Source organism: Narcine bancroftii, chromosome 1 (genome assembly GCF_036971445.1).
Source record: "Narcine bancroftii isolate sNarBan1 chromosome 1, sNarBan1.hap1, whole genome shotgun sequence".
NCBI classification, from domain to species: domain Eukaryota; kingdom Metazoa; phylum Chordata; class Chondrichthyes; order Torpediniformes; family Narcinidae; genus Narcine; species Narcine bancroftii.
Window position 1 is genome coordinate 49,173,154 of NC_091469.1, and position 18,832 is coordinate 49,191,985.

Below are 18,832 nucleotides of genomic sequence, written 5' to 3' on the forward strand. Positions count from 1 at the left end.
CAATGTTTCCATGATGCCGGAACCACTGGGCATGGGTGTCCTGTTGATGTATCACAGAGGAGTAATTTGCCATTAACTCCAAATTGGACATCTTTCAATTGCAGGTTCGTGATTGCAATCCGATAAGCATTCATCTCATGGTCATGTTCTTGGGCCACGGCCAAACCTGTGTAGTCAATACCTTGATCTACAGATGAAACCTTGATTGGAGCAGAACGGGAAAGTGCATCAGCTACGACATTGTCTTTTCTGGAAATATGTCGTATTTTTGTGGAAAATTCTGAAATGAATGATAATTGTCGTTGTTGTCGAGCTGACCAGGGCTCTACAACCTTGGAAAATGCAAATGTTAAGGGCTTGTGGTTAGTGTACATAGTAAAATAAACTTCTTTTACTACTTCTTTTAACCCCTCCAAAAAATAACGGAAGTGTTGAATGGACAAGTAAATGGCCAAAAGCTCCTTATCAAAAGCACTGTATTTTTTCGCTGCTTCACGAAGATGGAGGCTGAAGAACACTAATGGTTTTCATTGCCAGTTGACATATTGAAGCGTACCTCCCACGGCCATACTGGAAGCATCTGTATTTAAAACAGGGTAGCTGAGTATAGTGGCATGAGTCAGCAAATTCTTTGTCTTCAGGAAGGTGTTGTTTCCCTCTTCAGTCCATTGGATGGTTCTGGCGTTTCTGGACAGTAAATCGAAAAGAGGCTTCATGACTTGATCTACTCCTGGAAGAAACCGACGGTAAAACTTTACCATTCCCAGAATTTCTGCAGGGATTCAACCATAGCAGGTCTTGAGTACTTGGTAATGGCCTCAACTTTGGATGTCAGTGGAGTCACACCTTCCAGACTAATCCGATGCCCAAAGAAATAAATCATGTCCAAAAATGCATTTATCTGGATGGTGGTCAGTCCAAACTCTTGAAGATGAATTAAAAAGTGTACAAAGATGTTCCAAATGTTCTTCCTAACTCCCACTGGCCACTAAAATGTTGTTGAGGTAAATAAAGACATTGGTCATACCACATCCTAAAGCACCCATCACCTGTTGAAATGATTGAGCAGCATTCTGTAATCCGAATGGCATTCGTTTAAAAAAAAAAAAATATCGAGCAACTCAAATGGGGTAATTATTGCTGTTTTTTAATGTCTTCTGGCTCTACTGGTACTTGGTGATAGCCACGCACCAAGTCTGTTTTGGAGAAGATCTTCACTTCCTGTAAATTAGCTGAGAAATCCTGAATATGAGGTATCAGATAACTATCTGGGATGGTGGTGTCATTAAGGTGCCTGTAATCTCCAGAAGGTCACCCACCTCCATTGTGTTTCGGGACCATATGAAATGGAGATATCCAGGGACTGGTTGACTACGAATTATGCCTAGTTCCTCAATTTTGGAAAACTCTTCCTTAGCTAAACTCATCTTCTCTGGAGGCAAGTGGCACACTTTAGCATGGATAGGAGGGCCTTTAGTGAAATGCGATGAGTAAAACCGAACTTTGCAGTGGAGGCAGAAAATTGTAGAGTAGTAATCTCAGGGAAATCTTTCAACAGCTTGGAGAATTCATTCTCTGGTGTACTTAATGTCTGGAGGTGCAGAGCAGGGGTTTGGTGTCTGAAAAGTAGTTCCATCTATCATCTGACACCCTTTTAAGTTGATGAGGAATGAATGAGCCCGAGGAATTCTGCACCAATCAAAGGTCGGGATTCTGCTGCTATAATAAATGGCCAAGTGTAGAGATGATTCTCGGACTTGACATTCATCTTCCTGGTGCCAATGGTTGCAATGGTGGTACTGTTAACTGCTCGTAGTTGCAGGTTTGGGGTAGGATGGTGTGTGTCAAAATCTTTGGGTGGAAATACACCAACTTCTGAAGCTGGGTTCACCAGAAATTTTCGCTGGGACATTTGGTCCCATACATGCAGTAGGCTTGCAGGTTTCTTGCAACCGCTGCAGCTGGTGGTTGGCCTGGGCGTTTCCTGCAAATGGACAGGGAGGGCATTTACTCCCTAGCACCTGTGGTAATAACACCAAGACAAGGTGTCCACAGGCTCCTTACTTGTCTTGGAGTGTTGCCTGCTTGTAGGGAGTGATGTACTGTCCTTTTTAGCCAGCCTCCGCTGCTCCAGCCCTTTGGTGTTCAAATGAACACTTGGATAACAAGAGCCTAATATCATCTGGCTTTACAAAGAGCTGCTCGAATAGCATATATTGTGGCTTTCGCCAGATACCAAGAACAGCATTTCATCCATTAGTTCTGAAGTGGCGCGGACTTCCAAACTATCAACATGTAGTAATTTGGCTGTCCTTTTCCTGTGGGACATACCCTGAAATCAAAGTACTTTTAAAGCGTCATGTTTGCTGGTATGTGGTGGATCCTGTAGGAAGTTGCTGATCCTCTTAGTGATGGCCTGGGCCAGGGCACTGACAAGATGGTAATAACGAGTGGTGTCCAACTTGACTTTGCAAAGGTGAAATTGTGCTTCAGCCTCTTGGAACCACGGTTCAGGCTCAACTGTTCAGAAAGGTGGAAGCTTCAAAGCAATAGCTGAAGAGTTCATGTTTGTCCAAAATTAGATTTTGTACTCATTGAGGTCATCAATTCTGGCCACTGGAATTGCAGTGGACACGATCAAATAACCACACAAGGTGTTTTTAGAGTGAATCAAACAGATTTGCTTTTCATCACCCATGCAACCTTTTAAAAGCCAGAATCACACACTTGATGCGTGCTGACATCATCACACATTGATGCCTCTTAGGAGTTGTTGTGCTGGCTTAGCGCTGCTCCAGGGGGTTGAATTGTATTCTGGATATACTTTTGGAACCTTAAATTCAGTTCAAAATCCAATCTACATTGATTTGGTATACAAGTCGACCCTTGAAAAATCAAAAAAATGTCCAAGTGCGACAAATTTTCATTGAAATTTTTATTGAATACAACACGGTTGGAACCCTTCAAAATCACTTTCACTATCATCGTCTGAAGAAAAGATGACAGCAAGCACGTCATACTCTCACTGTTTTAAAAGTCATCATATGGGTCCAAATCTGTATCTGATGCGTTGGTTTCAGCTTCGTCATCAGTGTCCCATAACAAATTATCTTCCATGCCATCAATTGCATTTTTATTATGTAGTGCTAATCTACTTTTAAGTGTTCTCCGTTAATGGCTACAAAATATATCCCAGACCAGCAAACTCTGTTCTTTGCATAAACCACCCGACTGCCTGTTCCACACATAGTTTTACACCATTTTCATTCATCCATCCTTTTTCATAAAAATGTACAAAAGTACCTGTGGGGAATTTTATTTTAGGTTTAATTTTGCATTTGGAGATTACCATGGATCTTAACTTTGTCCTGATAACACCACAGTTAACCTGGTCCTTTCATGGCCTGTACTTCTGGTTTGCACAGTTTTTACGCAGTTCTATTGCCTATCGTGTCGAAATTCATGAGGGCTTCGTCCATGTTTCTGATATTTGCCAATGCAAACTTGTGTTTCTATCGGTTATGTGAAAATTTACAACTTTATGATCAAGATCTTTTGGTAGTTTCTGTGCAATTTTTTTTGTCCAATCTCTGACCAACTTCTCGTATACATCAAATTGTCTTGCAACAGCACGGTTTGTTGGTTTTCTTGCTTATTTCTATCACTTTCAAGTTAAAACTCTCTTCATATTTTCGGTAAGTTGTGTTGTTTCGATGGTCCCTCCATGACAGCAATCACCTCTACGTGATCTTTGGGGGTTGACATATACGCTGGCCAACGGCCAATCTCAGGCATCCCAAAAATTGGGGTTGCGGGATTTAGGCTGAATATACCATAAAACCATTAAAATGCAGCTGAAAAAGGAGGGTTGACTTGTATGCCAAAATATATGGTACTTTCATTTGCAAGAACACAAGGTTCACTTGATGGCATTATTTAAATCCTCTCGAGCCACTAAAGTTATAATCTTGTATCCTTCCAGTTGAAATTTTATGTAGAGCTGTTAACATTTCTGTGACAACTACTAGGACAAGGAAAAGAGTCCCACCCTGAAATGTTGACTGACCCTTTCCATGGATGCTGCTTGACCTGCAGAGTCCCTTCAGGTTCTTTTGTTTGCTCAAGAAATTTTTGTTGCAAAGATCCAGTCAGGTTTGGTCCCCTTTTCCATGTTGCAACTTTTGTAACTCGGTGATTGTGTGCGTGCAAAATCTTAAATAGGTAGTGGAATTTGAATGTTCAAAATGGATAAACTGCTTCTTGGTACAGTTGTATTTAATCAATGCACAAGAATTTAATTTGTATAGAATGCAACAGTTGATGTTTTTCATCACTGATTGTAATTGTGTAGATTTAGAGATTGCTTAAAAAATGTAATTGATAGTATTTGTCCTTGCTGTCATTGAGATTTTGAAATTTTTGTGGTTTTTATGTATTTTGATGAAGTTTTGGAATATAATCCTGCAGGCCCTTCATGCTGAGTCAGAGAGTGAGATTCTAGGCCCTTTCAAACTGCTGTGTAAAATGGGGTTAACTGGGCAATTTGCCTGGTTAGCGCCCCACTTACATGGCAGTTAGAAAAGGTCCAACCTGGCCAACCTTGTCAGAATCCAACCGGGTCCCTGATTTACCTCCGAGGTAGTCAGGGAACCCAGTTAAATTTACCTAGGTCGCGTCCACAGGCGATTTGAACAGGAAAATGGCTGACCTGCTTATTCCAGTCTTGGCATACCTAAAGAAATTAAAGGCGGATAGAATCTTTTTGCAGAAAACACATCTTACCAAATTGGAACATGATAAATTAGAAAGAGGATGGGTTGGACAAATAATATTATCTTCCTTTGGTTCAAAGTTAAGAGGAGTAATGATTCTAATTAATAAGAATACACCAGTGTTAATAGAAGACACCTCGATTGATCAAGCTGTAAGGGATGTAATGGTTCATGAGAAGCATGGACATTTATGAATACTTTTGCTCCAAATTATGACAATGAAGCCTTTATGAAGGATATCTTCTTAAAAGCAGCTGAGGGAAGACAAAATATATTGGTTGGAGGAGATTTTAATTTTTGCTTGTACCCAATATTAGATAAATCTGCAAGAACAGTAATGAGGGCGAAAGCAGCAAAAACCACAATTTCATATATGAAGGATCTAAATGTTATCGATTTATGGAGGCGATTAAATCCCACAGAAAGAGAATTTTGCATTTACACAATTTACATACAAGGATTGATTTATTTTTAATGTATGCCCAGTTAAAAACAGAATACCTAGCTAGAAAGGCTAACATTAACGGAAAAGCAATAAAATGTACACACATGGTGTCTTAATACCATGTTACTTAAAAGAACAGATGTGCAAATTTATAGAGACAGAAATATTTTTATAAAACAAATCAGCTGTGTACTAACAGTAGTTTTTTGATATGTGAAATGCTCAAAGCATATTTGAGTGGACAAATTCTATCCTATACAAAGAATCTTAAGAGAGAATATATGACAGAATTAAATAATTTGGAGAAAGATATAAAGAACAGAACTACAAGAAGAATACAAATTACTGGAAAATAAAAAAAGCTAAGATATAATACAATACAATGCAAACATGTAGAACAGAAAATGTCATATTTAAAAACTAAACCACAATACTATGTGTGCCTGTTCACCCTAACTCAAAGTTTTATCTTGTCGGATTAAAGCAGAGGAGTCATCAAGAATGATAAATGCTATAAAAACACTCTAGCATGTAAACAATTATGGACAAAATTATACAAAGCACAATTACTAGGAGATAAGAATGAAATGGAAGAAGTTTTGTCAAATGTTTAACTTCCAAAACTAGAAGAGAGAAAGGGTAGAACTAGATACTACAAGGGAAGAAATTGAAAAGCCCCTGGGTACCCGACAGACTAATAAATCAATAGGGGAGGATGGATTCCATCTGAATTTTACAGACAATTTAAGGAACTATTAATCCCCTATTAATGGATGTTCTGGACCAAGCAATAGAAACGCAGATCCCCTTGGGATCATTCTCAACCGCGATTATTACAAAAAAAATAGGGACCCATTAAAAACTTTGTCATATAGACCAATATCCCTATTAAATGCTGATTACAAGATAATAGCGAAAGTGTTGGCTAATATATTAGGACAATATTTACCAAAATTGATACATACAGATTAGGCAGGATTTGTTAGAGGAAGACATTCCTCAAATAGTCTAGGAAGATTATTTAATAATACATACGAATGGAATCCAAGTATTACAGTCTCCCTGGATGCGGATAAAGCATTTGACTGTTTAGAATGCCACTTTCTATTTAAAACACTGGAAAAAATTTGGTATAGGCAGAAGATTTATAAACTGGATAAAAACTTTATCATAAACTGCAAGCTAAAATTGTAACCAATCATCATATATCATTACTGATCCCCTTGAGTAGATAGAGTGGACAGGGATGTCCCCTGTCCCCAGCACTTTTTATTTTCGCCTTTGAACCGCTGGCGGAGATAACAAGAGGGGGAATCCAGATGTAAAGGGCTTCAAAGTTGGACAAGAAGAACATAAAATTAGACTCTTTGCTGATGATGTGCTATAATATTTATCAGACCCTGTTAAATTTTTGGAAAAATTACAAGGAGCACTAGAAAAATATGGAAGAACGTCAGTTATAAGATGAATATGAACTAAAGTGAGATAATACCATTAACAAATTTTGAATACGAAAGACACCAAAAAGAAGTAAATTTAAATGGAAGATGGATGGAATAAAATATCTTGACAAAATCTGTATAAACTAAATTCTTGGGAAGATAGAAAGGGACCTGCAGGGACCTGCAAAAATGGAGAGATTTAATGATTACCTTGTGGGAAGGGTTAATTGTATTAAAATGAAAGTGATGCCAAGACGGCAGTATTTTTTTCAATCGCTGCCTAAAAATGATTTAAACTACTAAACTATCATATTAGACAGTTCCTATGGAATAATAAGGTACCTAGAATCACCCTGGAAAAACTGACATGGAGCTATGGGCTGGGAGGACTTAGATTTCCAGATTTAAAATAAATAATACTAAGCTGCACAGGCTAGATTTCTTGTAGCCTTCTTTGTGGACACACACTTGGATTCAGATGGGAATGCACTCAAAGGTGGAGGAGGAAGCCAAGGATTTTATCTATTAATGGAGTGTCAAATCACTAGAAAAAAGATATAATCCCATGCTAATACATATGATCAAAATATGACAAGAAAATAATGAATGTATAGGAAAAAGCATAGGAAATCAATAAAAGCATCACTGTGTGTTTATAAAAAAAAAGGTTATTGCCTAGATATAAGATATATTGAAGAAGCTCTTATGTTCTTCAAACAATTAAAACACAAATACCGAGTGGCCAATAGGACCTCCTGTTTTCTCCATCTCAGATCATTCTTAAGATACCAACATTAACCCCACCTGAAACTAGTGAAATGGAATGAATGGACTGAATGGGGAATACACCCAAATTTATAACAAAAATGTGCTATGCTCTCTAAAGTGGAAGTGCAAAACCAGGATTACAGAGGTCAAAAGAAAGATGGGAGTTAGATTTGCGTGTGGTGATTTCAGAAAGATGCTGGTCAGATTGGTGTAAGGATAGTATGACATCAGTTATAAATGCAAGATATGGATTATATCTTATCCCACAGAAATGACATAGATCAAAAGCAAAAATGTCAGATGTGTTTCATATGTGGGACTGAGACAAGAACTTTATTTACATGCTACGTGGTCATGTGTGAAGGCGAGACCATTTTGGCAATTACTGAAAAATTAAGCAGGATAACAGGAGTGGCCTTTATAGGTGACCCAGAGTTACATTTACTAGGTAATTTTATTACAAATAAGCAACATATGACAAAATATCAAATTGTAGCAGCTGTTAATGGCAGCACTACTGAAATGAAATATCAAATTGTAGCAGCTGTTAATGGCAGCACTACTGAAATGAAGTACGTCCACACAATATGAGTAACTGACTCTATTTGAATATTTTGCACTGCTTTTAGGGGCCGATCCACTTCCTGTCTGGAGTGCGCTAGTCTATGGGAGTGACATCAGGATATTGCGGAATCGCTGTCTGCCCAGCGACGTGCCACCAGGAAGTGGCGACATCTCCCAGGCAATGCGTGTCACAAAATGCGAGCTTCTGAGAAGGGAAGGGGGTCCTGCACCATCTTGTACCAACCGACTGGGGCGGTGATTTGGCCCATCTAACTGCGTGGTCACGCAGCCAGCTACACCACCTCACTCATCCCTCCACCTCCCAAAATCACTGCCACGCTTTGAGCAAGTCACAGTACTGTCTTCAGGCGGGGGGCCTCTGTGTCTGACCTTGGGAGCCAGGATAGGCTGGTCTAAGTCCAAATACACTGCCTTGAGGTGGTCAATGGTAAACATGTCCTGCCGCCTGCCAAAGTCCAGGGTGAAAATGATACTGTTATGCTGTAACACCTTGAATGGGTCTTGGTACGGGCATTGCAGTGGTATTCCTTGCCATCCTCTGCGAATGAAAATGAAGTTGGTGGACTGTAGATCTGCAATGACATGGTAGGGTGGAGAGCCGTGGCGGAGGTTTTGGCTTACCCATCTGTTCCCTCAAGTGCTGGAGGACATCTAAGGCACTGGGTTATGGGCCGTGAGGGTTGAAGTGAATGTCCCCTAGGATGATAAGCAGGGAGTCATACACTGTCTCAGCAGAGAATGCTGGCAAGTCCTTTGGTGCTGTACAAATTCTCAACAGCACTCATGGGAGTTTGTCCACCCAATTTGGGCTACTTTTAAGATGGCGGTGAAAATGTTTGACAAGTCTGTTTTCCTGAGGATGGTAGGTTGTGGTGTGGTGTAACTGGCTGCTGCAGAACTTGGTTAGGTTGAAACAGAGCAAGGAAGTGAACTGGGCCCCTCAGTCTGAGGTGATGTGGGTCGGGATGCCAAGTGGACAAGAAAGCTCTGGCGCAAGTCTCTATCATGTGGCAGGGATATTGCTTCCTGCCAATGGGTAGAACGGTCAACTATTGTGAATAAATACTACATAACTTGGCTCACGGGGAGCAGGCCAACGAAATGAAAATGGCATCTGCCATGAACAAAGCAATGGCAGATAAGCCCCCATGTTGATTTGGAGGAGAAAACTCCCAATGATATGCATTCAATTATATATCATGTATGTATTGCAATAGCATTCTATCCCTGAGCGATCTCTGCTCATCCACTATTCCCACATTCAGCACATAAAAACTTTAGAAATCCTGGAACCAACACACCAATGGCATCATGAAGAAAGCCTCTACTTCCTCAGGAGTTTGCGGAGGAGCTAGTGGAGTTGTTCAAGTGAACCGGTACGGATTTGAAGGGCCGACATGGCCTGTTTCTGTGCTGTAAACGGTTATATGGTTATGTGCACGTGCATGTGGTCAAACTTGTTTTGTGCTGTGGCGAAACTCTGGAGAGGGGTCTTGGTGAGTCTTCAATTTGTTGCGCTAGCAGTCCAAGCAAGTCTTAGCCCATAGAGTTAAAATCCTTGACCTTCTCCAGCAAACAATAGGAGTTAGTCTTCTGCTCCCATCTGTTTTTTAAATTTAAAAAAAAATTTCACACTATAAACCATATTGACCAAAATACACATAAACATTTCCCTCTTGAATATACACAGTGTCATTTTCTCCCCTTTATCCCCCCTCCCTTCCCTCCCTCCTTTCCACACCCCTCACCACCCACTGAATGTTCAACATATCCGATATATTACACCCATTAAACAATGTAATCACACAATGAAAATAAACAAGAAAATTGTGTCATCTACTTTTATACACTGGGTCAGTTCATTTTGTCTTCTCATTCTATCATTTTAGGGGGTGGAGGTCCGCGGTAGGCCCTCTCTGTTGTGTTCCATGTACGGATCCCAAATTTGTTCGAATCCTGTGCACCTGTCCACAGAATAAGAGGGTGAGCCAGTAAACGACTTTATTTGAATCTCTTGCGCTGCTTTTGGGGAATGACTCACTTCCTGTCTGCGGCATGCTGGTCTATGGGAGTGACGTCAGTGCATTGTGGAGTCACTGCCTGCCCAGAGATGTACCATCAGAAAGTGGCGACATCTCCCAAACAATATGTGTCACCAAACGCTGGCTTCTCCTGATGTGCCATCTTGTACCTATCGACTGGGGTGGCGATTGGGCCCGTCTAACATACGTGAAAGTGAGTCCATTTTGGCAAGACATCACAGAAAAATTAAACAGGAGTGGACTTGATGGGTGACATTGAGCTATATTTACTCAGTAATTTTATGTAAATAAGCAACAAATTGACTAAATATCAAATCTCATTTATGAAAATGGCATTGGTGGTTGCAAAATAATGTATTGCGATCACTTGGAAGTCCAACTCCCTTCTACTAAAAACACAATGGACTGCAGAAATGAACAGCTTTATACCTATGTTTAAAAAAAAAAATCACTTCTAATTAAAAGAATAAATATTTCACTTTTGTTAAGATCTGGCAGCCAACTATTTTATATATATATATATATTTTAATGTGGTTTTTCCAATTCTATTCTATATATTAAAAATATATAAACTCTGATGTTGTGTGGAATCATATATCTGGAAGGGGGGAGGGAGGGACTGTTTTGTTTTAGTTTGTAAGAAAAAGTTTAATGTATTGTGATATTGAAAATATTATTGTGTATATTTTTGAAAAAATCAAAAAATGTTTAAAAAAAAAGAAAATGAATCCCAAATATATAACTGAGGGCGCCATAAAGACACGTGTCTTGATGCAGTCGAACTTTAGCCTATTCTAAGCTGGCTGGAACTTTCTTTTCAGCGTAGTTGGGTGTTTTGCATCATCCTGACTTGTTATAATAATGTTGCCTAAGTAGCATCCAACATTTATTCTTTGTAATAATATTCATCACTGACTGAAATATCCCTGTTGTTGATGATATCCCATATGGCATTCTTGTATTCGTAAACAATCCTTGATAGGTGTTGATAGCCAGATTTTTTTGATTCTGTATCTTGTTCAAATTGTTGGTATGTTTGCAATAAGTTGAGTGTAGTGGACTTTTTTCCTCCTCATTCATGACTTGAAATAGTTCTTCCGTTCTCAGAATTGGATGTCTGGACACTCGTAGAGCTTGGTTTATTATGACCTTGTAATCACCACAAATTCTTATTTTGCTGCTTGGTTTTCTGACTGGTATGATAGGAGCAGGCCAGTCACTACATTTTTTAAATAATTTTTTATTTTTCACACTGTGAACCATATCAACCAAAATATATACAAACGTTTCTCATTAAATATACACAGTGGCATTTTCTCCCTTTTCCCCTCCTCCCCACCCTCCTCCCCACCCTCCTTCCCACCCTCCTTCCCCCCTCCTTCCCCCCTCCTTCCCCCCTCCTTCCCCCCTCCTTCCCCCCTCCTTCCCCCCTCCTTCCCCCCTCCTTCCCCCCTCCTTCCCCCCTCCTTCCCCCCTCCTTCCCCCCTCCTTCCCCCCTCCTTCCCCCCTCCTTCCCCCCTCCTTCCCCCCTCCTTCCCCCCTCCTTCCCCCCTCCTTCCCCCCTCCTTCCCCCCTCCTTCCCCCCTCCTTCCCCCCTCCTTCCCCCCTCCTTCCCCCCTCCTTCCCCCCTCCTTCCCCCCTCCTTCCCCCCTCCTTCCCCCCTCCTTCCCCCCTCCTTCCCCCCTCCTTCCCCCCTCCTTCCCCCCTCCTTCCCCCCTCCTTCCCCCCTCCTTCCCCCCTCCTTCCCCCCTCCTTCCCCCCTCCTTCCCCCCTCCTTCCCCCCTCCTTCCCCCCTCCTTCCCCCCTCCTTCCCCCCTCCTTCCCCCCTCCTTCCCCCCTCCTTCCCCCCTCCAAAACCAATAAATATTCAACATATACAATACAATAAAACCATTAAACAATATCATCAAACAATGAAAAATAAACAAGAAAAATATGTCATCTACTTTTACACACTGGATCAAGTCGTTTTGTCTTCTTATCATTTTAGGGGGTGGAGGTTCGAGGCAAGCCCTCTCTGTTATGTTCCATGTATGGTTCCCAAATTTGTTTAAATAATGTGACTTTATTTTTTCCAATGGAATACGTTTATTCATTTCCATGTACCATTGCTGTATTCTCAGGCTCTCTTCCATTTTCCAAGTTGACATTATACATTTTTTTTGCTACTGCTAAGGCTATCATAATAAATCTCTTTTGTGCTTTATCCAATTTGAGGCCTAATTCCTTACTTGTATTACTTAGAAGAAAGATCTCTGAATTTTTTGGTATGTTATTTTTTGTGATTTTATTTAACATCTGATTTAGATCTTCCCAAAACATTTTCACTTTCTTACATGCCCAAATTGCATGTACTGTTGTTCCCATTTCCTTTTTACAGCGAAAACATCTATCTGATAATGTTGGATCCTTTTTTTTTAACTTTTGGGGTATGATATATAACCTGTGTAACCAATATACTGTATCATGCATAACCTTGTGTTAATTATATTCTTCATAGTTCCAGAACATAACTTTTCCCATGTTTCATTTTTTATCTTTATGTTTAAATCCTTTTCCCACTTTTGTTTGGGTTTATAGCTTATTTCATCATTTTCCTTATCTTGCAGCTTAATGTACATGTTCGTTAGAAATCTTTTAATTATCATTGTGTTTGTAATCACATATTCAAAGCTGCTTCCTTCTGGTAATCTCAATCTGTTTCCCAATTTATCATTTAAATAAGCTTTCAGTTGATGATATGCAAACATTGTACCATGAGTTATTCCATATTTGTACTTCAACTGTTCAAATGTTAATAAATTATTTCCCAAAAAACAATTTTCTATTCTTTTGATTCCTTTTCTCTCCCATTCTCTAAAGCGAAGGTTATCTATTGTAAAAGGGATTAGTGTGTTTTGTTTCAATAATAATTTTGGTATTTGGTAATTCATTTTTTTTCTTTCTAAATAGATCTTCTTCCATATATTAGGTAAATGATGCAATACTGGTGAGCTTTTATATTGCACCAGCTTTTCATCCCACTTATAAAGTATATGTTCCGGTACCTTCTCCCCTATTTTATCTAGTTCTATCTTAGTCCAGTCTGGTTTTTCCCTTGTCTAGTAAAAATCTGATAAATACCTTAATTGTGCTGCTCTATAATAATTTTTAAAGTTTGGTAACTGCAAACCACCTCGGTTGTACCTCTCTGTTAATTTATCTAACGCTATCCTTGGCTTCCCTCCCATTCCACAAGAATTTCCTTATTCTTTTTAGTTCATTAAAGAATTTCTCTGTTAAGGGAATTGGCAACGATTGAAATAAGTATTATATCCTTGGGAAGACATTCATTTTAATGCAATTTACCCTCCCTATCAACATAAGCGATAATTATTTCCAATGTTCTAAGTCTTTCTGCAATTTCTTTATTAGTAGCTGAAAATTTAGTTTGTACACGTGGCTTAAGTTATTATCTAACCTAATACCTAGGTATCGGATTGCTTGTGTTTTTCATTTAAATGATCATTCTTTTTTAAATTTTGTATAATCCGCATTACTCATTGGCATAACTTCACTTTTATTTGCGTTGATCTTGTACCCCGATATTTCTCCATATTCCTTCAATTTCTTATGTAGTTCTTTTATTGATATTTCTGCTTCTGTTAAGTTTCCTATGATGTCATCTGCAAATAAACTGATTTTATACTCCTCCTTTATTTGTATCCCTTTTATTTTATTTTCTGTTCTTATCAGTTCTGTCAATGGTTCTATTGCTAAAGCGAACAATGAGGGGGATAATGGACACCCCTGTCCAGTTGACCTACTTAATTTAAATAGGTTCGATACAAATCCTTCGCCAATGGTCCATTATATAATGCTTTAATCCAATTAATATATTTTTCTGGTAGATTGAACCTCTGTAATACTTTAAATAAATAATTCCATTCTACCCTGTCAAAGGCTTTTTCTGCATCTAAAGCAACAGCTACTGTTGGCTTCTTATTTCCTTGAACTGCATGAATTAGATTAATAAGTTTACAGACATTATCCGCTGTTTGTCTTTTCTTAATAAATCCAGTATGATCTTGTTTTACTATTTTTGGTACACAATTAGCCAATCTGTATGATAATAATTTCACTATTATCTTATAATCTGAATTAAGAAGAGATATTAGTCTATATGATGCTGGTGAGACATTGGTCTATATGATGCTGGTGTTAGTGGATCGTTCTGTGTCTTTGGTATTACTGTAATTACTGCTGTCTTACACGATTCTGGAAAGTTTTGTATTTCTTCTATCTGGTTCATTACTTCCAGGAGAGGAGGAATTAATAACTCTTTAAATGTTTATAAAATTCTATTGGGATTGCAGTCCTTTTTCATTTTAGTTACATAACTTATCTGCCCTCTAATGAAGGGCCATAATATAAATTTGTCTTTCACTGATTCCGTACTTATTTCAAAATATGTTTTAATTTAGTGTTCAATAAACTCTAAATTCCTGCCTTTTAAGTGGCATGGAGTTTAACCTCCATCTATATGTTCTTGGTGGTATGTCCTCCAGTTCTATTGCTAATAACAGGGGTGAATGATCAGATAGTAATCTAGCTTTATATTCAGTTTTTCTAACTCTCCCTTGAATATGGGCCGACAACAAAAACATATCAATCCTTGAGTATGTTTTATGTCTACTTGAATAATATGAGTCTTCCTTCTCTCTTGGGTGCTGTCTCTACCATATATCCATAAGTTTCATTTCCTGCATTGATTTAACCATAAATTTGGCCAATTTATTCTTTTTACTAGCCTTTTGTCCAGTTTTAGCCAACATTGGATCCAAATTAAGGTTACAATCCCCTCCTATCAATATACTTCATTGTATATCTACAATTTTCAAAAAATATCTTGCATAAACTTTTGATCCTCCTCATTAGGTCTCAATATATATTGATCAAATTCCACAATTCTGATTATATCTGACACTTTATCATTACATACCTCCCTGCTGGATCTATTATTTTCTCCTCTATTTTGATTGGTACATTTTTATTAATTAATATAGCTATACCTCAAGCTTTTGAATTATATGATGCTGCCACTATGTGTCCTACCCAATCTCTCTTTAATTTGTTATATTCCACTTCAGTTAGATGCGTTTTCTGCACAAATGCTATGTCTTTTTTCTTTTTCTTTTTCAGTAAATTTAATAGCCTTTTCCTTAATTTCTTTTAATTTGGTTATGTATTCCATTAATGTTTATAGTCATATAGTTCAACATGGCCATCTCATATCCTGTTTATACCTAATTTCCACTTCCTCACCACCATTTTCATCTCTCAGTTTTCCCTTTTTAAACTCAATGTATGACAACACATTTAAAACATAAAATACTCCAACAACTCCCACATCCAATATTCCCTTAACCCCAAATGTCCCCCCCCCGATCCTGCTTGCAAGCGTCAACTGATTTCGCAGTGACGGTTATTCTCTCCCCCCCGCCCAAACCCCCCCCAAAAACTCTTTTTATTTTACACATGTAATAAAGTTCTCCCTTTTCCCCCTTCCTTCCTTCCCTTCTCTTTCCCTTCTTTAGTTCTTTACATATATATTGTTTTTACATCTTCATATATATTTTATCGCCGTTCCTCATTCTTATTGCATCTTTTCATCTCTCCTTCTGTCCTGCAAGCGTTCTGCAAATTCTTGTGCTTCCTCCGGATCCGAGAACCGTCTGTTTTGCTCCCCGGGGATAAATATTTTAAGCACAGCTGTATGTCTTAACATGAATGTATAACCTTTTTTCCATAGGATTGATTTTGTTATATTAAACTCCTTCCTTTTCTTTAAGAGTTCAAACTTATGTCTGGGTAAAAAAAATATTTTTTGACCCTTGTATTCCAATTGTTTATTGTCTTCTCTAATTTTATTCCTTGGCTGCTCCAGTATATTTTCTCTTGTCGTATATCTCAAAAATTTTACTAAAATGTATCTTGGTTTTTGATGTGTCTTTGGTTTCGGAGCTAGTGTTCTATGTGCCCTTTCTATTTCCATTCCTTCCTGTATTTCTGTCATTCCTAGGACCTTCAGGATCCATTCTTTTATAAATTCCTTCATATCTGTGCCTTCTTCATCTTCCGTTAGGCCCACTATTTTTATGTTGTTTCACCTACTATAATTTTCCAACAGATCAGTTTTCTAAGCAAACAACTCTTGTGTCTCTTTAATTGTTTTTATCACTTTCTTCTAATTTTCCTCTTAAGACGTTTACTTCCATTTCTACAGCCATTTCTCGTTCTTCCACATTTTCTACTTTCTGTCATGACTAGTTCTAATCTTTGCATTTTATCTTCTGTTCTTTTCATTTTTCTTTTAATTGCACTAAATTCTAATGACAACCATTCTTTTAATGCTCTCATTTGTTCTTCAAAAAAAGCTTTATCTATATTCTGTCCATCTGTTTTACCTTCTATCTCTCTGTGAAGATCTTGGTCTTCTTCTTCCGAGTCTGTACCTGTGTTTGTGTCTTCTTCTTTTCTTCTGATTTTTCTGATGAGTAGCTTGTCTCACTTTGTCGGGTCTCTTCTTGCTTGGCCTCTTGCTGTTGGTCCTCTTCTTCTGAACTGATCATCTGTCGAGCCTCCTGCTGCTGCTCCTCTTTCCGTTCACCCCGTCGACTTTTGTTCTCACCTGGTACTTCACTCCCTCTCCTGCCGCTTTCCTCATCTTCCAGCTGAGAGCCCTGGTGTCAGGCATCCCTCAGCTGGTCGTGCTGTGATTGCCCGCTCCTCGGCCGAGCCCCCCTCCCGTTGGTGTTCTCCTTTACCTTAGATTGCGCACTGTGCATTTTTATTTGGCTCAGAGAGCCATTTTTGCAGTCCACCAGTCGGAGGGTCGCAACTCCGCAGGGCCGACACCAACCTCAGAGATTGGGCGCTCTTCTCCACCACGGCTCCCTGTTCCTTCGTGCAGTTAAGGCCTTCTCCTTTCTTTTCCGGTGTCTTTTCTTTTTTCCCATTGTTTTTACTTTTTCAGTCTTAGGTGCCATTTTCTTTCTCTTCTCTGCAACTTTATCTTTTATTTCTTATATTTTGTATTTATTCAACTTTGTCTTAACTTTTTTTCTTCTTTTCTGGAGAGGGCTTGTTTTACCCTTCCAGCCACTACTCCATCAAGTGACTCCTTGCCAGTCACTACATTGAAGTTTTTTGATTATTCCTTCCACAAAAAATACTGCCCTTGGTTTAAAAAAACATAGCTTTTGCTTCAGGTTGTACTTGTCCTTTGATTTGGACTCACTGAATTTTTCCCAGGCTTTTTACAAATACTGATTAGTATTTCAAAAGCACTTGTTGTAACTTTAATTTCTTGTCATCCACTGTTTGTACCTTCTTCATGGCCCAAATTTCCTTCTACTCTAGTAAAATGTACATCAACAAATGTCTTCCCAACAATGCGGGTCCTTTCGTTTCTACAATGTAGAGAGAGAGTCCTTTCTTAGTACTTGTTTTTATTCAATGTTTACATTCTCCTAGCACTTTGTTTTTTTTTCCCCACCTCCTCCAGTAATTGTCTTTAAAACAATATCGGACTGTTTTATGCCAGCTTTGGGGGTAGTTTTTCTTTCATATTTTTTGGCATTAAGGATATAACAGCCCCTGTGTCGAGTTTCATGTGGGCTGGTTCATCATTGAATTTTCATTCGAACATCAATATTCTGACTTGCGATCACTTAAACTGAGAATATAATGTACTGACACTGTTTCTTCTTCTTTGGTATGACTTTGGTACTCTGGCTCACTTTTTCATCTCCCCTAAGGTGTTTAACCTTGGACGATGGTTTCTTATAGCTTAATGGCGAGGGTTTCATCTTCCTGTGGTCTTTTTTACTCCATCTTGGGCACCTTGCCTTGGTATGCCCACCTTATTACATTAGAAAATGAGGGAGTGTGTCAAGGATGAATGAGTATTTTAGCATGCTGATGAGTTTTCCAAGGCAACAAGAATTAGAGATGGAGCTGATGGGGGCGGGGGGGGGGGCGGGGGGGGCGGGGGGGGTGGGGGGGGGGGGAAGGTGAGAGAGATATGCTTGATGGCCTGATTGCTCATCTATGTCCCATCCCATCCTGCACCCTGCCCCACAATCTCTGTACCCTCTGACATATTGTCTCTGCCTGTAACATCTTTTATCAATCCCTCTATTAGTGTCATACTTTTCTCCATTACTTTCATACTTCTCGTGCATGGCCATTTCACCAGTCTGTTCAATATTTGCCTTGCAGTTTGCTACATTTTCAACTTTAACATCATTAAAATGCTCATTAAAATAAATCTGGGAGTCAGAGGTAAACAAGTCTGCAGGTGTTGGAAAACTGGAGCAAAGAGAGTGTTGGGAGGAACTCAGAAGGTCAGCATCCATGGAAAGAAGTAGAAAAGGGGAAAAGTTGATGGGTAATATACATTAATGATCTAGATGATGGGGTGGTGAATTGGATTAGTAAATATGCAGACGATACTAAGATAGGTGGAATAGTGGATAATGAAGAAGGTTTTCAAGGATTGCAGAGGGATTTGGGCTGCTTAGAAAAGTGGGCTGAAAAATGGCAGATGGAGTTTAATGCTGATAAGTGTGAGGTGCTTCATTTTGGTAAGAAGAATCAGAATAGGACATACGTGGTAAATGGGAGAGCATTGAGGAATACAGAAGAGCAGAAAGATTTAGGAGTGACAGTACATCGTTCCCTGAAGGTAGAAACTCACGTGAATAGGGTGGTGAAGAAGGCTTTTAGTATGCTGG

At 39.0% G+C, this 18,832-nt stretch overlaps 1 protein-coding gene across 9 annotated transcripts in view; it reads left to right on the forward strand.

Moving 5' to 3' along the window:
- dennd4c (DENN/MADD domain containing 4C) overlaps nucleotides 1-18,832 on the forward strand; it is a 190,329-nt gene that overhangs the window by 23,755 nt on the left and 147,742 nt on the right. For 6 of the 9 annotated variants that reach the window (XM_069926480.1, XM_069926527.1, XM_069926536.1 and 3 more), the window contains exon 2: nucleotides 9,902-9,995. The exons of the other annotated variants lie outside the window; for them this stretch is intronic. The gene's annotated coding sequence lies outside the window, so the exon portion shown is untranslated. The remainder of the gene's footprint in view (nucleotides 1-9,901; nucleotides 9,996-18,832) is intronic. 9 annotated transcript variants of the gene reach the window in all.